Below are 22,442 nucleotides of genomic sequence, written 5' to 3' on the forward strand. Positions count from 1 at the left end.
ACTGCTTTAAAGTATGGCCAGATGCAAGATGGCGCTTATTGGCTGAGAGCAGTCAGCTGGCACACCGAACAATAAGAGCAGTCCTTCGTGGCCCTGCCTTGCTCTATAGAGCAGTTGGGATTGTCCTTCATGAGAAGACTGGATACTGGAAACTCCCCTGCAGGCACCTAGCAGGACCCAGCTGAGATGTCAGGCTCTACCAGAACAGTTCAAGAAAGCCAATACCTTATGCTGCTTATCAGTTAGCAGTTTGTGGGGAGGGTTTTTTTGTTTTCATTTTTATTTACAATTTAAAATGTTACACTTTGTGTGAACAATCTGTATCATTGGGTTAAAAAAAAAAAAAAACACCTTTCCCCTTAACCCCATAAGGACCAAACTTCTGCAATAAAAGGGAATTGTGACATGTCACACATGTCATGTGTCCTTAAGGGGTTAAGTGCACAGTTTAGTGTTAATTAGTGCATCCATGAAAATCCTGAACTAAATTTTTTCCAACTGTTTTGTTTGTTTAAAAAAACAAACCCACAAAACTAGAGGTTAACTAAAACAAAAAGCCAGAGGTTTCCAATTAGTAGGTTTGCACCCTATTTTTTTCTGACATGTAGTGGCAGTACGTATGGTGTTGTGCTTCCTAATTGGGACAAGCAGCTGCAAGATAGGTAAAAGTCTCTCCCCTTTACCCTATAAAGGGCTTCCCCCGGCAAACCCACCTCAGTTCTTCCTTGTCCCAGCACGGGACGGATCAAGCGCACAAGTTGCTATCTGGGGAAGGAAGCCCGATAGCTGCCTGGGTGGTAGGCTGAGCAGCATGGCTCAGTCCGTGGAGGTTCCAGAGCCCTTTATGTTTAACTTTGCACCGAGTATGTTCTGGCTTGGTAAGGATGGGCGGGCCGGGGGATGCCTTCATACAGTTGCAGGCCGCTCCTGTGTGAAGGGTGCACTGTGTTTGTAAAGAGTACTGTGTGTGAGTGATAGGTAGTGTGTCGTTTGTGTGTGGGCCTACTGCCCCCCCACCCCCATATGTAGGCCCACACACAGACACAGAGCAACCCTCACTCACACAGCACCCTTCTCACACACAGCACCCCTCTCACACACACACACACACACACCACTCACAAACATTGCACCCCATACACCAGCATCGCACCCCTCACACACACAGCACCCCTTACACATACAGAGCACCCCTTACACACACACACAGCACCCCCTAACACAGAGAGCACCCCACACAAAGACAGAGCACCCTTACAAACACTGCACCCCTAACACACATACACACACAGAGCACCCACATACACACACAGAGAACCCCACATATACAGCACCCGTAACACACATGCCGAGCACTCCTCTCACACACACAGAGCACCCCTCTCACATACACAGGCAGCGACCCTCACACATACACAAACAGCACCCCTCGCACAGACAGAGCACCCTTCCAAACACAGCACCCCTAACACACATATACACACACATACAAAGCACCCCTCACACATATACACACACACACACACACACACACACACAAAGCACCCCTCACACATATACACACACAGAGCACCATTCCAAACACAGCACCCCTAACACACACAGAGCACCCTCACACACATACACACACAGAGCACCCCTCACATACACACACACACAGAGCACTTCTCACACAGTACCCCTCACACAGACAGCACCACTAACACACAAACACAGCACCCTTCCAAACACGGCACCCCTAACACACACAGCACCCCTCACACATATACACACACACACACACACAAACACAGCACCCCTAACACACACATCACCCCTCACACATATACACACACACACACAAACACAGCACCCCTAACACACACAGAGCACCCTCACACACAGAGCGCACCACTCACACAGTATCCCTAACACATAAAGAGCACCCCTCACACAGACAGCACCAATAAAACACAAACGCAGCACCCCTCACACACACAGAGCACCCTTCCAAACACAGCACCCCTAACACACACAGAGCACCCCTCACACATATACACACACACACACACACAGAGCACCTTTCCAAACACAGCACCCCTAACACGTAAAGAGCACCCCTCAGACAGACAGCACCACTAACACACAAACGCAGCACCTCTCAAACACACACAGAGCACCCTCATACACATACACACACAGAGCACCCCTCACACAGAGCATCCCTAACACACACACACAGAGCACCCCACACACACACACTGCACTCCTCTCAAACACACTGCACACCTGACATACAGTAGGCCTAACACACACCACCCCTCATAAACCCTGCACCCCACACACTCTGCACCCCTCTCACACACACTGCACCCTTCCACTCACTCCATCCCATATACTCACACTTTGCATTCCCTATGCACACACTAGAACCCCTGTATGCAAAAACATGTACTATGTTCCCTAAAACACAGTACACACCTATACACACACTACCGACCCTATGCACACACATTACAGCACCTATATGCACACACATTACAGCACCTATATGCACACACTCTCTACAGTCCCTAGCCACACAGATTACACCACAAACACAACACAACTGAAAGTTACCTATTTACACCAAACGCAACATTACAATCGGTTCTCTCTATCTATACACACATTCCCACATGAAGCTTCCAAACACGTGCACAATACTCTTTCCTGGCCCATATTCCCTCTAGTATCCTACTTATTGAGACACCAGAGACAAGTCGCAAGCAAACGAAGTGCAAGCGTGTCATTAAACCCATTTGCGCTGCTCAGAACAAATACAGGGCCTTTTTCACATGCAAGAGCTCTTCACCAGCGCTCTGCACATTGGCTGCCTTAGAGGAGCATTGCACTAATATAGTCATTCTGAGGGGAGCGTGCAAGTCATTGGTGATGACAAAACAGCCCCCCCTTCTCCTCTGGCTTGACCCCCTTCCCACTGGGCCAAATATTTTCCCCAGGTGGCCCATGCACTTAGGGTCACCTGATACACATGTGCCTCCAGGGGCCCGGCCGCACCCTGCAGCACTTTAATAGGGCGACCGGACTCCTGTGCTAGTGCAGCCAGACCTGGGAGGAAGGAACAGCTTGTCACTCCCACCAGACCCAGCCAGCCAAAAGCTAGGAAACGGACATGAATGTGTTTTTGTGTATCTGTATGTGTGTGTAGTGTTTGTGTGTATGTATCTGTATGTCTGTGAGTCAGTGTATATATGTATATCTGCGTGTGTATGTCTGTGTGTCAATGTATGTGTCTGTATATGTCACTGTATGTATCTGTGTGTCAGGGTATGTATCCTTAAGGGTATGTATCTGTGTGTCTGTGCAAGGGCATCGCTTGCTTTTTTTAAATCTGCCCAATCCATAGTCGTATGAACATCTGATACTCTATTTACAGAAACAGTGTTCCTGTTGGATTCAAGGAGTTTGAGATATGGTTCTGTGAACCACGAAATTTGTTGGGTTCCTCAGGAATCTCCTGGTTATCAAACTCTGATCATTCCTTTAAACCTGTTATGAATTTAAATTATTGGTTCCTCTCCTGAGGTTCAGAATCAAAACTTCTGCTTCTGTAACTCTGATTCTGCCGAAAGGAATTTCATGGTGTATATAGATCACATATATTGCCACATATCCCTATAGCGAATCCTCAAATTTTTTTCTGAAAATACAGTACACCATAATAAATGGCTTGAAGAGATTTCATTGCTCTTCAAAGCACTCCCTTAACAGCATATTTTAGGGAACAAGGCATTCCCTACTTGGGAGTTTGGCTAATTTAAGTATGTTCAGGTAGCTAGCAAAGCGCTACAGCAATATGGTTGGATACGGAGACTATAATGTATTTTCTTCTTCTCCAGGAAATTTTTTTATTTTTTTTGTTAACCTTAAAACGTTACGTCTGCATCTACTGCACTCATGAAGGAAAGGTCCAATTCCTAATAAAGCGAAAATTCCTCCATAAGAACAGGAAATGTGATTGCTGGGATGTGTGACTTCTTCAATTCCTGCAGTCAACTGGGCAAAATCAGGATTTGGCCGCTACAGTGGAATATTCTCTCCTCTGGGTCAGTGTGGAAATCTTGGATTTCTGTCTCCTAGACTCTCTTCGAAAAAAGTGGAAGATCAGCTAAACTGGTGGACTACGTCAAGTTTTTTCCGACAAGTCTGTCCTTTCAGCCTATAGAAGGAGTAATTTTCACCTCAGAATGCATCTAACACAGGCTGGGTCGCTCGTCTAAATTCTTTAATGTGTCAGTGTTCTTGGTCCTAAGAAAAATATTCCACTGATTTCAGAGCTCTTCAGGCAGTTCTTCACTCCCCTAACCGATTTTGGTCGATTGAGGGACCTATTACAATGCGGTCTGACCATGACACGGTTTCCCTCACGTCAACAGACAGGGTGGTGCCAGAGGCAAGGTCTGTTTCAGCTATGTACCAATACGGTGTACTGGGCTCAGGAACTCTGGGAGGTCCTCTCTCCATTCCACTCATGATGTGTCGACAGTGTCATCACCTACAACCTCAACACAAGAAATTGGGATCAAGAGTAATGGTCAATAGATCCGATCATGTTCGCGGTCTATAGAGAGATTTGGAGTGCCCGGATAGACCTTATGGCAAAGAGGGAGAACATATAGATTCTCAGGTTTGCCTCTCTATACAGGACATATAGTTCAAGTTGCATAGTTGGTCGATCTATCTAAGGATATTTCTCCGGGCTTGCATTTTTTCTCCTATAGACTGTTCCCATGACTTCTTCAAAAGAGGTGAATGGACAGAGCAGTGGTTCTGCCATCTTTCCATACTGGCCAAACCCGAGCCATTTTTCGGCCTTGGTGGAGATGATTTCCAAGTTTGGAGATCTACCGATCTCAAAAACACTTTTGAACACAGGATATCCTGCTGGAAGTGTTGAATAGGTTCTTATTGACGGTAGGACAACTGCATGGTGGATCCTTTATCTCATGAGTCAGAGTCCACTTGTTGCGTATAATCTGCTAGTCGTTCCGCCTCTAACTTTTACATGAGGATATGAGTAGAGTTTCTACATTGTAAGGAACATCATTGTCTTCTTGTTCATTTGTCCGGTTGGTTCAAATTTACGCTTTCTGCAGGAGATTTCCACAGGTTGGGCGTTTCCACGTTAAGACCAAAATGGTATTCCCGGAGTTCTTTCTGAGAAGGGATTGGTCTTCGTATATACTGGTTAGAAGTTTCTTTAACCCCTTAAGGACCAAACTTCTGGAATAAAAGGGAATCATGACATGTCACACATGTCATGTGTCCTTAAGGGGTTAAAGCAATGGGCTTCTTAGGCCAACCAGGAAGTTCTGTTTCCCTCCTGGGATCTTTCTTCAGTCTGTCAGGTCCCTTTTTACTATGGAGGTGGTTCCTTTTAATATGCTAAAGCTTAACCAGCATTCTTAGTGGCCATTACCCCTACCAAGAGAGTAAGCGAGCTTCAGGATATATCTTCTTCAGTGGATTTTCTTATATTCCATCAGGATGAAAGTTGTGTTTCATCCTAAAACTTCAATTCTTCTAGAGTTCTCTTTTAGAGCCATTAATCAGCTCATCCTTCTGCAAGTATGCCACCTCCCCACTGGAACTAGATGGCATGTTCTATAGTTAAAAAAAAAAAAAGGGCATTTCAGATGTACCTATCAATATGAGCCGAATTGAATTCAGAAGATCAGATCACCTGTTGTCAACTTCTAGGAAAATTTAAGGGGAATGAAGCCCATAATTCTATTTCTCGTTTTTTTTCGTCAATCATAATGGCTTATGCTTCAATATCTTTATCAGCACATTCCACAAAGGCAATGACCACTTCGTGGGCAGAGAAAGCTCTTGCTTCACCCGAAGTAATCAGTATGGCTGCTTCTTGGTCAGCTTTTAGCAGCTTAAAAATAGTCAGGCATTTTCAGGCTAGATGTACTCTCTGCCTCTTAAATTGCGTTAGGGCGTAGGTACTTCAAGCTGTTTAGGCATAAGGCCCATACGTACTGCCAGCATATGTCAGAAAAAAAATGAAATTTTTACTCACCGTAAATTCTTTTTTTATTAGTATGCTGGCAGTACAAATCTCCCTACCTCTAAATTACAATTTTGCTTACAGTGTGTGGCTTAGGTGTGTATTCTTGCTACAACTGAGGTGGGTTTGCCGGGGGAAGCCCTTTATAGGGTAAGGGAAGGGATTTTTCTTAATTACCTATCTTGCAGATAGATGGTTGTCCCAGTTAGGCAGCACAACCCCATACGTACTGCCACCATATAAAGAAAAAACATTTTACCGTAAGTAAAAGTTTATGTTGGATTTTTTTTTTTACACCTCACTGCTGCAAGACTTTCTGTTCATTATCTTTCATTTTTACATTTTTTTGTTACATTGTATTGAGAATTAAGACACTGTCTTGTATTGAGGAACCACCATATTAACCTCAACTATGTGTGGGCTATTTCCTTAGAATATATTTTTGCCTATCTGATCTACATTACCTCATTTGGTACCATGTCCATATGATATTGTCCAACTGAAAACATTATACATTAAAATAAAAATAGAGATATATAGATTGATGTGTGTATTCCATGGATTTGAAAGAATCACTGGTAATTCAGACAAGTTTTTATTGCAGCTTAATATCAAAATAACCTACTACTTTAGTCAGAATCTGTATATTTTCAATCCAATAGCATTATTTAATTTTGGTTTGTTTTTCATCTTATTATTTTTAAATCTGCACAGCAGTAGTTTAGAAAGATCAAAGAAACAGTCTCTAACACACCTTAGGCACAGAGCATAATCAGAGTTCAAAGAACAATTTTCCTCAAACTGGAATGTAGGTGAGTTTCAAAAGTTATTCACCACTGCAAGGGTTCATAGCACACTTACCATGGGTCAATTTCTATTCACCAGTATTACATTTTAACAAGCCAGTGACCACTATTTAACTCTACCACAAGCCCCCTGTAGTGACGTGGTGCCTATATTGCCCTTTTAATCTGTCATTTTTGTTTAAAACTGTTTTTTGGAAAGTCATGTCCAGAAGACAGTGCCATTTTAATGTACATGCTTTTTTCTACAATAGTTTAGAATAGTTTTTTTTTTTTTTTATATATAAGTAATTTTTACTACCGGTACCTGCTGCAAACTTTGCAGCTAATCTTTCTTTCAATAAAGGCTGTAGGCGCCCAAAAATGTAATGTTTTTTTTTATTTATTTATTTTTCCCTCTGACCAAAAACCTCTTCCTGTTCTTAGACAAAAAGACTACTGTGCAAGCATCAAAGATTTCTTTCAGGGTAAGGCATATGATAGCATGGTTGTTTCCTAATCTTGTAAATGCTTTAGAAAGAGAAGGAAACCTTGTTTGTCCTTTTGATGAATAAAGTCACTTATTACATGCATTTTACAATCCCTCCCCGCTATCTAGCTGTTTTGTAATGCATGTGAATGCATGCAGACCTCTATATGCTACACTTCATTTGTTGAAGCAAAAGAAAACACAATGTATTATGAACATTGTGCATTACAGATTATTTGTGATGCAGAACATTAACAGATGGTTCAGCTACATCATGCAACTAGAACAAGAAACTGCAATAGCCTTCTTTTTACACAAACTTCTATAGTATATACAGTGCCACGTGACTTTTTTCATGTGATTCTTGATATATTAGTTTTTTTCAGTACCTGAACCCTGTTCTAGAATTAAGAAGACAACGTTGAAACAATAAAAACTGTGTTAGAGCAATATTTGGTCATGGTACCTAGTACTAGTGGTAGAGTTCTCTGATTTAGTTGACCATAATATAAAACAGAAAACCATCTCATCAGTCAAATGGAAAGATTGACTTGTTTTTGCAGTGTATAAAAATGCACAATATTAAGTCACAATCCATGCAGATATGAAAAGATCAACTTAATTTCTTTATTTTATTTTGTTTCTTTCTCAATTATCTTGAGATGCTGGTCAGGAAGCCCTCTCTGCCAAGAGTGTAGCTCTTTCCATTGGGGCCAGAGGAGAATGTGCTTTGGTTTGAAGATTGGAAAACTGAAGTAGCCTCTAAGAACAGTTTTTGCAAATGACCTTCTAAAAAAGGAATTGTTTGGATAAAGATAAAATGGAATAATTGTCACATTATGCAATAAAAAGGGTGCTGCCGGAGCATGCCAACATCACTGTGCAGAAGACCTTTTGTAGCTCTAGATGAAGCCACTGAATATTCAGGTATAGCTATTCAGGAAATCGGAACAAGGAGTCAGCGGTCCTGGAGGAGGATCAAAGAAGTTCTTATGTAATACAAATTCTGGATTAAATATTACTTTGCAGCTTGACCCAGTATCCCAAATACAGATTTGTAAGAGAGATTTAAAGAATGCCAATGTAGAAAATTCACATAGAAACTATTTATTCAGGAGATGCTTGACAGCATCATCTGGGTTGCATGCCAATTGCGATGTAAATAAATTCTACATTAATCCACAGGAATTACAGAAGTTTCTTGAGTTTGGCCTTTGAAACAAAGGAGGGGTGAGGGGGGGGGGATTTACTTACCTGAACCGGTCCCTCACTGGCGCCACCATTTCTTACAGCTGGTTCTTGTCTGCACCGAAAGCCAACATCCCTGCTGAACTCTTGTGCATGCCTGAAGACGTGGGAACCACCATAAAGTAAATTCCCTGCAGCCGACTTGGGGGATTGGCCCTTCTAGATGGTAGTAGCTCCGCCCAGTGTCTAGAAGTGTAAGGCATAGCAAAGAAACAAAAATAGGGCCTTCTTTGTCTCCGTACGTAACTTTGACTTGGTTTGAATTTTTTTTTAAATTCCAACGCAGTCAATATAAGTATCATTTTTCATGGCAGGTGACAGTGCTACTTTAAATTAAAAAGCATGTTTTAAGCATTGCAATATCTGAAAAAAGGCAATGTTGATTATATTTGTCCTATACCTCACCTATAGTGTCTGCCAGGCACACAGTCACCAGAGCTACTTCCTCCTTAAAGCGGCATTGTCACCGTCTGGGGACATAATTTGCAAAGACCCCTGACGGTGACTTGTGGCCAAGGGTGGGGGGAGCAGGGAAAGGTGAGATTTCCTTATCTGAAGATTTTATATTTATGAAATTCTATCTTTATGAAAAATCATATAACTTTAATAATATACTTTGCAAAAGAGTAAATATGTAATGGAGAACATTTGTCACCTGTGAAATATTTGTATTCATTCCTCCAAATACTTCAAATTATACAGTGAGCAATTTAGCAAAGCTGTTGATATGCAGTTCTATATGGTATATAGAACATTTATTTGATTCTAAATTAGCAAAGTAAATAGTATTACATTCTAACTTAGAGATGTTGCAGGTTTTCTTTTTCAATTCAGGGTTTAGTGAATAAAACCCCAAAATGGTTTATTTGCTAAGCATTTAATTGTTGTGAATTCAGGTAAAAATAGCCAAGCTGTGAGTTTTTCAAATTGCTGCTTTTGGTCTAAATTTCGCTGATTCCAGTTTCTATTCAGCAGTGTTTATGGTTTAGTGAATAACTCCTCTTTACTTTCCATGTGATACTTCTGAATTTAAGCAGAAATAATTCAGATGCATTTTGTATTTGTCAAGTGGGCATTTAGTGCCGAAAAATACAAATCTGCATGTTCTTGTAACTACACTTTCTGATCATCATCTTAGATGACAGATCCACAAGCAAAACTGTAATGATTTCCTATGATGTACACTATCAGTATAAGGAATGTTGGTTTTTCTTCCAGTAAAGAATGCATTCTGAAAGAGGAGCTGAAGAGATTTGGGCCTTGTATTGGCCTCTATAAGTCATATTAGAACAGCTAGACTGTTGGAACTGTACTAAAAGCATTTTACTCGAACTGGTTTACTCAAAGTAAAACAGTAAAAGACTTGCTTTTCTGGTTAACTAGGTTGGTTGAGCTAATGCCTTTTCATCAGAGCAGTGTGGGTTTGTGTTGATACACTGTGATAAAGGAAAAGGATGTCATGTAGATATGATGAGTGATTAGCACTAAATATAGCTCTATATAACTAACAGAGAAAGCACTGTTTCATATGAAGATTCACACAAACACTGCTGAATACGAGGAAACAGAGTTAACCCTTCCCTGATGAAGGGCTAACTATTTACTGTACTGAATTTTTTGGGGAATAAGACAGATGAAAGAAATGGTCAGGCTTCCTTGCGCCATCAATAGCTGCCTGACCTGGGTGCCACCAAAATTTTAGTTTGGACAAAAAAAACAAGTTTTGTCCGTTTGTTCATACTGTTTCAGATGAAAATGAGCCATTATTTTCATTTTGGAATTTCATTTGGGAAATAAAATTCCGAACCGTGTTGCGGGCCATGTCTGCTTCTTGTAATCATTAAGTAGATAACTTCCTAAATTAGTATCTTTGTGGGATTGCTATATATAGGTACTAAATTAGGGAGCTGTTTTAGTAGATGGCTCCTTTTTAATTAATTGAATTACTTTTTAATTGTATTTTTCATTTATTATAACGGAGTGCCTCGACCCCACCCTTAAGGACCGTTTTTTGTTGGACGTACCTCATACGTCCTTGGTCCTTAAGGGGTTAAACTAAATGGCGGTTGGGGGCCCTAAATAATAATGAGTGGCGAACCTATTGTTTTCTCCCCCTCCCCCTACATCCGCCACCCATTAGTGACAGGTGTAGGTTAATAATAAAAATGATTCCCCTGCACCCTTCCGCCATTACTAGATGCTCCCAAGCCCCTAGTCACCCCTTCCCCAAATAATCAAATACCATACCTACACCACTTACCCTAATAATAGTGATGGGGGCCGATCAAATAAAGTTCCATGTTGTTGTGTAGACATATATTTTTATTTTTTAAAAAGGACTCAATCACAAACAAAAAACAACCGGAATGTAAAAATAGCGAAGGCTCCATGCAGACTGAGCTTGGAAATGCTTTCTAAACCTTTCCTATGTTGTGCAATTTGACTCAAAGTGCACTGATTGTTTGGCTTAAACCAACCAATCGGTGTGCTCTGTCAGGTAAACCTGCTGTTTTTAAGATTTACTTGTACGAACATGGACAGGTTTTGCCTGTTCTTTAAGGATTCAGTCAATAACTAGCAAAGAAAGGGATGTTGATAAATAGATTTGCTGTACAATGTCAGTGTCCTTTCATTGGTGCCAGAAAGGGATTGTAACAACCCAATTATAAATCTCCAAATGGCCAAACATACCCCTACTTTACCAATGTCTACTCTATACAAGGGAGTGAATAACATCAATACATAATTCTAAAACAAACCAAATACTGGAAAAGCAAAAGTAATGACCAGAAGTGAGCTGTGCACTTGGTGAATAATAAAAAGTACTTATATTCATTGATCATATTTTTTTTTTTTTTTTGCTCATCGTTCCAAAATGTGTGGCGCTAATAAAATAAAAACAGAAAACAAACATAGGGTAATATTGTCTTTAAAAAGCAACATAATCGTGATTTAATGTTTTGTAATTGTGTAATAATGTTGGGAGTCTTTTTAACAATTCACAGTTAGACACTTCGTAGGGAGAGAGGGTACACCTCACAAAGGCAGGACCTCTGCAGCAAGTATGCAAGTCACCCTAAATTCACAGCATCTTCTTGGGTATCATAACAGTGAGCAGAAGGAGAAAAAAATTGTTTAATATAAACATGTGACATAACCTTAAAGGTTTAACCCGCTCAAGTAAAAGCTGTTTACATTTTTAAAATGGTGAACTCACTATAACGTATGCATCAAGTATCTCGCATTAAATGGTAAGATTTAATCAGGTCATGCAGTCGATTAAAGCCTAAAACTCTTAAAATAAAAAAAATCTGAATGATTGCATATACTTGTTCCACCCACCATTATGCTAAAGTGAGAGGAGTATGCTGAAACAGTAAGAAGCTCCATAGTAGGTCAGTGAAAAAAACACAACTTTTGGTAAATGTACAGCAAAAGGTTTAAATAAAGTTCACATTTCAGCTGGTTCCCGGGACTTTGATTTGCTCCAGTGCAGTGAGAGCTATCCTTTTTGCATTTGTTTTTGTGTGAATTGAGTGTTTTGCTTTGCGTCTTCGGCTGGGTGTGGGTTTGTGTGGTTCCCTGCGTCTGTATCCAGTGCAAACGGGGGTCTGGTACTCCCTGTGCCTGATGGTTTGGAGTAGGGATGCACCGAAAAAAAAATTCTGGCCTGAAAGTTCAGGATGCCCTTGGCCTAAAATCGAAAAACGAAAATGACTTTTTTTTTTTTTTATCCAAATGATTTTAAAATAAGTATTTATATGACATCAAGCTGTGACTTCAAACAAGCTTGATTAACCGCTCCGTTAGTCCTGCTTGGGCTGATGTTGGCCAATCCATCCATCCACCCAGAGAGCTGTGCCCCCCATCCACCTATAGACATGTGCCCCCCATAGGACTGTGCTCCCATCCACCCATAGACATGTGCTCCCCATCCACCAATAGACATGTGCCCCCCATAGGACTGTGCTCCCCATCCACCAATAGACATGTGCCCCCCATAGGACTGTGCTCCCCATCCACCAATAGACATGTGCCCCCCATAGGACTGTGCTCCCATCCACCCATAGACATGTGCTCCCCATCCAGCTGTACCCCGGGCTGTCAGTGGCTCTCAGCCAATGCATGCCAGGTTAACCCTCTCTAGCCCAGAGACGGATCTTACCGTTCTTGGTGTCTGACCACCGTCCGGTTGCAGAGCTTGTGGCTGCGGCTCCTGCACAGATCGGTGGGGCTGCCTCCACAGCTTCGTTCTCCTGCTCGTCCCGCTGCTGTTCTTCCTCCCCTTGCTGTTCTTCACGTTCGGCATGGCGGGCGGGATCCTTGCATGGTGTGATCAGGAGCTCAGCACAGGGCGGCCCGCGGGTCCCAGCCAGGGTAGAAGGCGTGTCTCGTTGTTTTGATTCCGCTGTAAGCGGCCGCAGACTGGGTCACTTGTTGCATCAGCCTCCACGTGCACCAAGACAACGCGTGTAATTTCGGCAGATTTGGCCAATTTTCGGCCGAAATATTTCGGCAGCCAAAATTTTGGTGCATCTCTAGTTTGTGCTGTAGCCACTCCACAATTGTGAGTTTGGTTCTTGCGGTGGCGGTGTTGCACTGGGTCTGTGTTTTGTTTTTGTATATTTTGGATCGGTGAGACCTGCTGTTGATGAGGTGTGTGTTTGTGTGCCACATGGTTGCTTTCATTTTGTCGCAGTGTGGTTTTCACTCTAGTTGTGTAAATTTCTTCCTCCTGTATATACCATTGTCCTCTTGTTGATGTGCGATTTCAATATTGTAGTGTCCTGATTGTCACTTCTCTTGCACTGTTGTTTGCGCACCTACTATTTTGGTTTTTAAATCCTGTAGATTCCATCTCTAAAACATAGCCCGCATCCGCCCCTTTCTTACGCAAGATGCTACTAATAATTTCCTGCATGGTTTTCTGTAACCCTCTCCTAATTGGTCTTCCCAAAAGCTGTATTGCCCCGCTACAGTCTGTAATGAATGCTGCCATCAGACTTATTTTCCTCTCTAGTAGGTCCTCTCACCCCTCTGTCGGTCCTTACATTGGCTTCCTGTATCCTATAGGAGTCCATTCAAAGTGCTAACCCATACCTATAAAGCATAGAACAACTCTAGCCCCTCTTATATCTCTTCACAGATCCATAGGTATGCTCCTTCTCGGTCTCTCCGCTCTGCCCGTGACCTTCTCCTGTCTGCTGCTCACACCCGTACGGCCAACTCACGCTTGAAGGATTTCTCGCGGGCAGCTCCCTTCCTATGGAATAGCCTGCCTACCGCCATTAGACTCTCCCCTAGTCTTCAATTGTTTAAGCCTTAAAACCCATCTCTTTAGGAAAGCTTATGGCCTCCCAGAGTAACCGCTACCTCCTTACAAACCTGTCTCTTGCTCTCTCCTAAAGGGCAGCACCGTACTCTCTGCTTCACTCCCACTTTGTTTGATTGATATCTTCTGTCCTATTGTGTTTTGCATCCACCTCCTATAGACAGAAAGCTCGTTTGGGCAGGGTCCTCTTCAACCTATCGTTCCTGTTAGTTTTCTTGTAATTGTCCTATTTATAGTTAAATCCCCCCTCTTGTTATATTGTAAAGCACTACGGAATATGTTGGCGCTATATAAATGGCAATAATATTAATAACAGGTTCAGTTTAACAGAAGAGGTAAGAAATTCTAAATTAAACACACTGCATAAAGGGCTTGTCTTACTGGAATAGGGCTCTCATCTCCTTGCGCCTTTGTCATATTTTGCATTGTTTTGTATTTTTTTACTTGTGACAATTGTACCCATGGACAGAGCTGCGGAATGTGATTGCGTTTTATAAATAAAGTATAATAAATTATAAAAGCAGTGTGGCTATGAATGGATTAAAACAAACTTAGTGATTTAAAAGAACACTAGTGTTAAAAAAAAAAAAAAATTATTCATTTTTTTTTTTTTTTTTTTAAATAGGCCCATATTGTTAGGCACCCTTTTCCATTTAAAAGTTTATTACTGACCTGGACTACCAGCTGTTGTGAGAAGTTTAATCAAAGAAAACTATTCAACAACAATATTCGTATGCAGAGTAGTTTTGTTCTATATATAATGAATGGTGCTTCACATAGGCGAGTAGGTGTCTGATATTCTTCTATTGTCCCTTTTGATGTTTTTGCTGGTGTTTCATTTATTACAATTGCTGATCCTTTGATTATTGGTTTGTTTTAGGGCCTGGGTGATACTGTAAATGCATGGCCTGGTATACAATGAAAACCTTGTGAATTTTTTTTTGGGTGGCCTGTGATCATGCATGCTCTGCATTACAGGGGAAACGTGGACACCAAGTATTTAGCAGTACTACAGAGGGGAAAGCTGGTCTTATACTTCCTTTCTTCGCCTCCATAGTGAAAGTTAGCCTATCTCAAACTCCAGAATGCAATATTGGTGATGGACAATGCAACCGTAAGCAATGTCCTAGAATGAATTCTGCCTAGTGGATTACCATTGGCAAGGAATGCTGTGTAAGCAAACATGCAGGCTGCTATCCAGAGAATGTGAAAATATTAGCTAAAAATATACAATATTTAGTAATGTATGTAACGGAGCTACCTGTACCCGGCTGTGTACCTCCGCCAAGGACCGCTTTCTAGCTGGAAAAGGGGACAAACCTTAGCACTCCTGCCCTCAGTCACCGTGACTTGACTGGGTTCCTGGACCCACTCCATCCTGGAGCCGAATGGGGAACTCGTTCTATCCACTCCCAGGCACTGAACGGCACTCAGTCCTGGGAACTCTTGTCCTTACAAGGACTTTCTCCATTGAATCCTCAGCACTGGAAGAAGCTGGAGTAGTGATTATCCCTTTCCCTTCCCAGTAACCAAACGACACATAGTTGTGGGAGTACAAGCTGGAATGTTTTAATCTGGCCAAATGGCCTGCTGATACATTTCTGAACACAGACAAGCACGCCCATGACACTCCCACACAAAACAGGATAATCCCTCCCCTATGGCTGGGAGATAATTGAGTCAGGAACTGTACAAAACTCCATTATCTCCAGGCACTAAAAACACACATTTCATAGACACCCCAAAAGTAACTTTAAACTACATGAAAACCCCACAAAAGTTATATCCCCTGATAGCCCCGATCTTGGGGACCAACATATCCAAAAATCACCCAGATTGGTTCAGGGGTTTAGGATTTTCAAGTCAATTATTTGACCGACCGTGCACATGGTCCTATGCCCAAAACAGTTCCATGAAATCATGGCTAGGGGTCGGTCTAGTTTGGTAGTTTAAAAATGAACAAACCACCGAACAGTCAATAGTCTTACCCTGGAGCTTGTTCACCTTGTTTGTGGGAATGTTTCCACCGAACAGTGCCCTTCTAAGTGGTGTAGAACCGAACGCAGGCGATGCTGGAAGTCCAGCGGTGTTCGGGAGTTTCTGTGTCTGATTTCAGTTCCATGAACTTGACGACCAAACACCGCTGCCTGTGTTGATGTGAACAAGATGGCCGCCACCTCGTGGTTGTTCATGCGAACAGTGGCCACCCAGACGACCAATTAGAACACTGCGGTGGAACGTGTTACAAACTGTCAGTTTGGCTTAAGCTCCCGGTCCATGGTTTGTGCGCCTGTTTGGTTTCCGAACAGAATAGAGAAAACGCACGAACCTAGCCCGTTAAATAGTCTTCTACAGGTTTCCCTGCAGGGCCTGTAGTCTGTGGGCAGGAGGCTGGCAGGCTGGCAAGCAGGCTGCTCCAGGATATCGTAGAAAACTCACTTGGGAGGGGAGGTTTGTCACAATGTATACATGGATTTTTATATTCTTCCTTAACAGACCTCTTCATTGACTATTTTGGTGACAGGTGCACTTTAAGATGACATTGCTATTTTATATTGACCTTTGCAGGCTAGGAGGTTCTTCTCTATATTGTATAAGTATGTACTTTACTTCTGCAAACAAAATATTGACTGTTTGCTGTGGGGAACTAATTGGGAATTTCCACAGGGCTCAACAGTCACAAGTGCTGGACCATTTTTAAAAGGACACTCCAGACACCCAAGGTTCTGCATCTGACAGAGCATAATGTTGGTCCTTGATTTATTGGTGGGCAGTGCTTTATAAGGTAAACAAAATACAGCACAGAAACACTTATTAGTGTTTCAAATGTATTGTGAAAATAGTATACATATATATTTAAGTATAGTTTGCAAGATATCAATTCCCTTGCTCCAGTAACATGTTTTAAATTTTTCATGAATGGGGGGAAAAAGAAAAATGTCTGGCGCCTGGGCCCACTACATTGCCAGACAGTTTAGCTGAGATGCTTGGACCCTGTAACCCAGCCTCCAATGATGGCATGGTGGAAGTTGTTTTGCTTTATGCCATACATGGGATAGGAGGCACTGATAGGCTGAGATCACAAGCTGAGCATTGTACTCACATAAAGTGCTTTTTATGCTTAGTGCACCTTTCAAAATGACTGTCAGTTATACTGATTGAATCAACAAACCCTATAGCAGAGGCATTTTATACTTGGGCTATTAAATAGTAATTTCAAAGCAAAGAAGAGGAGTATATTGTTACACATCATATGACGTGGTTAATGTTGCTTCTCTCACTGATACATAAGGCTGCTACATACATAACTAGCCCCCAAACTGCTGGAAGGTGACCCCTGCATTAGTAACCATTCATTAAGGGTAATGATTGCATAGATGACATCACAATACATATATAGTACAGTCAACTTAACTTATGGTTAATACTCCAATCTGATGGATAGAAGAGAGTTGGTTAGATACATACCGTATACACACACGTTAAAGATCCATTCTAAGCACCATTACTACTACATGATGATGATATGCTGGCGCTATATAAATAATAATAATAATGTGTGTATGGTGCTTTTGGGCTACATGTGCCATCCCTCCGTTCTTGTTAAAGTATTTTGTCCAAAACCAGGAATCCTGATATTCGTCCTCCACTATTTAAAATTGTCCATTCTGAAGTTTTACTTCCACAGTAGGAATATCAGTTTCATCCTATTTGGATAATCGATTGGCGAGCGTGTCATGTGACTGCATTGACCCTTAAATTGACGTCTATTGAAAGTGTGGTAATTGTGTGTTCGGTGCACGATAACTGTTGTTGTGACGTTTTGATTTTGTTTTGTGTACCCAGGCCTGACATCGGGAATTTCAGTGATTGTGCTCTTCATATCCCATGATGCTCAGCCAATTTACTTTTTGAGCATTTTGAGATTTGTAGTCCACAATAGCTGAAATTGTCAAAGATTAGCTCATAGGATTTCCCTTTTTTCTTTTCTTTTCTTTTTTTTTTATGTTATAGAGACTGATGAGATTTGCAATTACAAAATGTTTTGCTGTCAGGGGAGAATGGGGTGGTACAAAGGTATTCTAAAACATATTATTCGTATGTATGTATATATATATATATATATATATATATATATATATATATATATAAAGCTTAAAAGTAGTGTCTCACGGCTTCCTGCTTGTTCTGCCCCTTGTCCTGAAAAGGCTAGCTGTATAGTCACACTGCAGATCCCTTACTTTGCGGAATCACAGAAAGCTAGCCGCAGACAGTCGTATGTCACTCTCCCACTCAGCAAGGCCTTTCCCTGTGCAAGCCTCTCTCAACTAGATGTTGAGCCAAGGCAAGCTACAGCTATTTTTAGCAGCACTGCAGAGCAGAAACTGGCGGAGGGTCACGTGTGTCAGACTGAATCAAAAGCGAGTATCCCAGCAATATGCAGTAAACAAAAGGTCAGTAACAGAAAGCCAGCCGTGGGTGCCTGTGGAGCCGGCCTTAAATCAGCCTGGCTAAACCTCACGCAGCTTGATCTCCATGTCACAAACTAAATGGAAAGGTTTCGCCTTGCTAGTATAATTAGAAGAAAATGCCATCCCTTTTCTTATCGGACAAACATGCAGTATATTGGCATATCAACCATTTTGGCTACAGGAGGGCTGAACAATTAAAAAGGGCTGTACTGATTTTTAATCCCTTTTTTTTTTTGTTCCCATCGTGATGCTTCAAAGTAGCATCCAGAATATATATATATATACTTTGATCCTGATGAAAGTCCTCTATGTAGGACTCAAACGCTGATCGTTTTTTAATTTTATACTAATACATTTTGGACTTTTAAATTGCAAGAGTGCTAATACCTGATTGAATAACCATGCTTTCTGTAATATGACAAAGAAAATTAACACAACTGTGCAAACTAAATGTTAGTTTCTAGTGTTGTGTGTCTCTCTTCCACATTTACCACCACTGTTGTATGATAAACCCTTTGGACAAATGCACACTGACATCCAGACAAGGGGCATCAGGTGGTCCCCATGTTCAGTAATAGGAATGTCCTTTACCACTTGAGTACCAACAATAAGTGAAAACCGTTTAAATAGCAAAAGATTTGACAAATTCTGATCATCTGTGAGATTAAAGGGACACTCCAGGCACCCAGACCACTTCTGCCCATTGGAGTGGTCTGGGTGCCAACTCCCACTACTCTTAACCCTGCAAGTGTAATTATTGCAGTTTTCTATAAACTGCAATAATTACCTTGCAGGGTTAACTCCACCTCTAGTGGCTGTCTACTAGACGGCCACTAGAGGGCACTTCCTGGATCAGGGAAACCTGTGCTAGAGCGTCGCTGGACGTCCTCACGCTATGTGAGGACCTCCAGCGTCGCTCATTTCCCCATAGGAAAGCGTTGAAAAGCATTTTCAATGCTTTCCTATGGGGAGCTCGCATTAGGTCTCCTCGGCCGGTGGGTGGGATCAGTCTCGCCCACCAGCCGACGCAATGCAGAGGAGGAGCGGCGGCGAAGGAAGAAGCAGCGACGTGGGACATCGTCGCTGCCTCTGATAAGTCACTGAAGGGGTTTTCACCCCTTCAGCAACCGGGGGGGGGGGGGGAGGGGAGGGAGAGGGGACCTGCAGTGGCAGGAAAACGGATTGTTTTCCTGGCACTGGAGTTTACCTTCAACTGCTACCATTGTCTTGGATATGGACAGAGGTACATTTACACGTAGGTATATATATGTTATACACACCACATACAATCTCTCAAAAACAGACATTTTTGAAAGTAAAGTGATTAGTACCGTGACATTGGTTACCCATCATTGTTTTAGACTTAAGTTTCTGCTATCGTATACTTTTAATTTTTATATAGGCATTGACAAGCCCTGCACTTTCCCTTGTTTTTTTTTTTTTGTTGTTTTGCCCTATTCAGCAACCACAGAGTGCCTGCTTCAGCTACTAATTATTAGATGTGTCCTCTAATTTAGCTGTAACAGTTTGAAGTTGTGAAAATTATTTTGGCATAGCTGAATATTGTCAGTCCTTGCCATTCGTAAATGGGTTAAAGTCTAGACAAAGGATGTTTTAAACCCTTGGCAAGGTGCAAAACAACAGGTCTGTTGCATCAGTTTTGTGCTGAAGGAGACCCGTTTTGATTACACCAGTGATATTTCAATGCCCTTGTGAGTTTTTTTGTCAATTCCAAGTGCTGGGGACTGTAAAACACACAACGGAAAAGGGGAACAGAACAATTAACTATCTAAATGCTGAACAAAGCTTTGCCATAAGTATCTTGCTTCTAAATGGTTGTTAACCAGTGAACTATTTTTAATCACATTGGATGAATTGTTAGAAAAACAGATTTTATTGTAGTTGCCTCCCCTGTAGGCCTCTTCACAGCCTTCCCCCTGCTGCTTGTAATGTGTGCGTTTCTAAAAATAGCAGAACATGGCTACCATAAGACTAATATGCACAGTATATTACAAAGATGCATTGCACTAACATACAATCAAATAGCTATTCGTTTGTTGGGTTATTTTTTTTTTTTTTGGAAGGAGTCGAGACTGTAAAGCAGAATTCTATACACAAGATCCCTCTAGTTGTACATTGTAACATTACATCAGAAAAGCAGAACTGACAGAAATGTAGTTATATAAAAGGTGTGCCTGTAAATGTCACCATTGGCTAATTTGGAGTTGTCACATGGGTACAGCTTGCAGTACATTGAAACACCAATTAATAAGTTTAAATATTTATATAAATTATGTCTGAGCAAATTTTAAAGATCTTGAACTATTCATTCAGCTATTTTGATAAGTGTAGGGACTATTTGGAATTGTATTGTTGCATTCCTGGCTTGTTATTGGCTCTTGAGTTACAGGGACTATGGCAGTAGCTGTGGGAAAGAATTGGATTGGATGAAATCCTCAAGATTGATCTCAGCCATGTAGGCGGAGTCATACGGGGCCAGCTACGGCGAGACGTGGGAGAAAAGAGGAGTAAAATCACTTTTTCAAAATGATGCAACGGTGCTGGGGACCTAAATAGTTTAACAATATAGTGTCTGGAATACATGTTTGCATTCCTGACACTATAGGGTTCCTTTGAGATAGAAAAGATATTTATTGGGAGATTTATTGACTTTTTTGATTTTTTTTAAATTGAGGTAAATTATATATACAGTATACATAGCAAGGAGTCATAGCAAGCGTCCACATGAAAATATAAAGCATAAATACTGCAAGTCAGTTTTTTTTTTTTTTTTTTTTTTTTAAATAGTATCTCTTTTAAAGGTAATACACTCCTAGTATTTAAGAAATAAAACATGAACTGCAAAGTAGCAAGACAACAATAAGCAATAAAGTCAAGCAATGCTAACTGGCAGTATGAGTAGGGAGAGCTGTCTAATAAAATATGATGCATGGTCTGTATACAAATAGGTAGTATGAGAAAGGTCACCAGGGAAAAGCCTATGTTGCTCCAATACCATTATATAAGTTATCAGTAGGTATCAGAAGAGTGGCATTGTTAAAGGCAATGCACAGAAATAGGCAATTGACACTATAAATACATTGAAAACTAAAGCAAAGCATTGTATCTAAAGTGAGACAAGTAAACTATAGTTCCACTAATAGGTTTGAAAAGAGTTCGTAACCATGTTTCAGCCAATTCAACAGTTTCCTGTGGGAACCATCTGTCCCAGTACAAGTTGCCAGATGGTTCCTCCATCATCCACTATCCGCTTGAGGAGATCCCTCCGACCAGTGTCAGTACAGGGGCAAATAAGCCTCACTGCTTCTTGAGCCTGAGCCGGCATATAAGCCAGTGACTGTTCCCTGCGAAGCCCTTCATCTCTACTAACCGTTGCCCAGACTTGCAGATGACTACTGGGCATGCAGTCCATCTAGGCCCAGAAATAGAGTATAGTGGAGATATGCCATTGGGTACTTCCGCAATATTGACGTATTTTGATCTGAAAAGTGCTACAGTCAGGGCTGCCATCAGAAATTTTAAGGCCCATGACAAAGCTCAAGGTCTGGGCTCCTAGAGCTCACCTCAGAGTATGCAGACGGGGCCCGCAACTCCCGCCTTTTGTTTACTGGGAGAAAGTGACCGGAGCTCACTTCCTCCCTGCACTGCCAGGATCTTTAACCCCTTAAGGACACATGACGTGTGTGACATGTCATGATTCCCTTTTATTCCAGAAGTTTGGTCCTTAAGGGGTTAAAGGTTGCGCTACTTAAAGGTTGCGCTATCCACAGCTCTGACCGGACACCTTAAGACATATTCCCATCGGGTGGCCCTGCGTGCATGGGCCCCCTGCACCGGCGCTTGTTCCATCGCTGCCAGGGCACATATATATAGCAACCCCCCCCCAATACCGCCAGCTACAATCACCGTAGAAATCGTCACGTACATTCAATTGGTGGTGTTTTAACTTTACATCAAAACTTCACACACTGATAAATATCTAGTATCTTTCAAGCCTGGGGTGCCAGGTTGGTGATTAATGGAGTAAAATACACCCTAT

At 41.7% G+C, this 22,442-nt stretch overlaps 1 protein-coding gene across 3 annotated transcripts in view; it reads left to right on the forward strand.

The window, feature by feature from the left end:
* The window catches only part of GNAL (G protein subunit alpha L), a 349,035-nt gene that overhangs the window by 298,682 nt on the left and 27,911 nt on the right, over positions 1–22,442 (forward strand). Inside the window, exon 1 of one of the 3 annotated variants that reach the window (XM_063451593.1) lies at positions 18,301–18,364. The exons of the other annotated variants lie outside the window; for them this stretch is intronic. The gene's annotated coding sequence lies outside the window, so the exon portion shown is untranslated. Of the gene's footprint in view, positions 1–18,300; positions 18,365–22,442 lie in introns of those variants that run through there. 3 annotated transcript variants of the gene reach the window in all.

This window comes from Pelobates fuscus, chromosome 4, assembly GCF_036172605.1.
Source record: "Pelobates fuscus isolate aPelFus1 chromosome 4, aPelFus1.pri, whole genome shotgun sequence".
Taxonomy (NCBI): domain Eukaryota; kingdom Metazoa; phylum Chordata; class Amphibia; order Anura; family Pelobatidae; genus Pelobates; species Pelobates fuscus.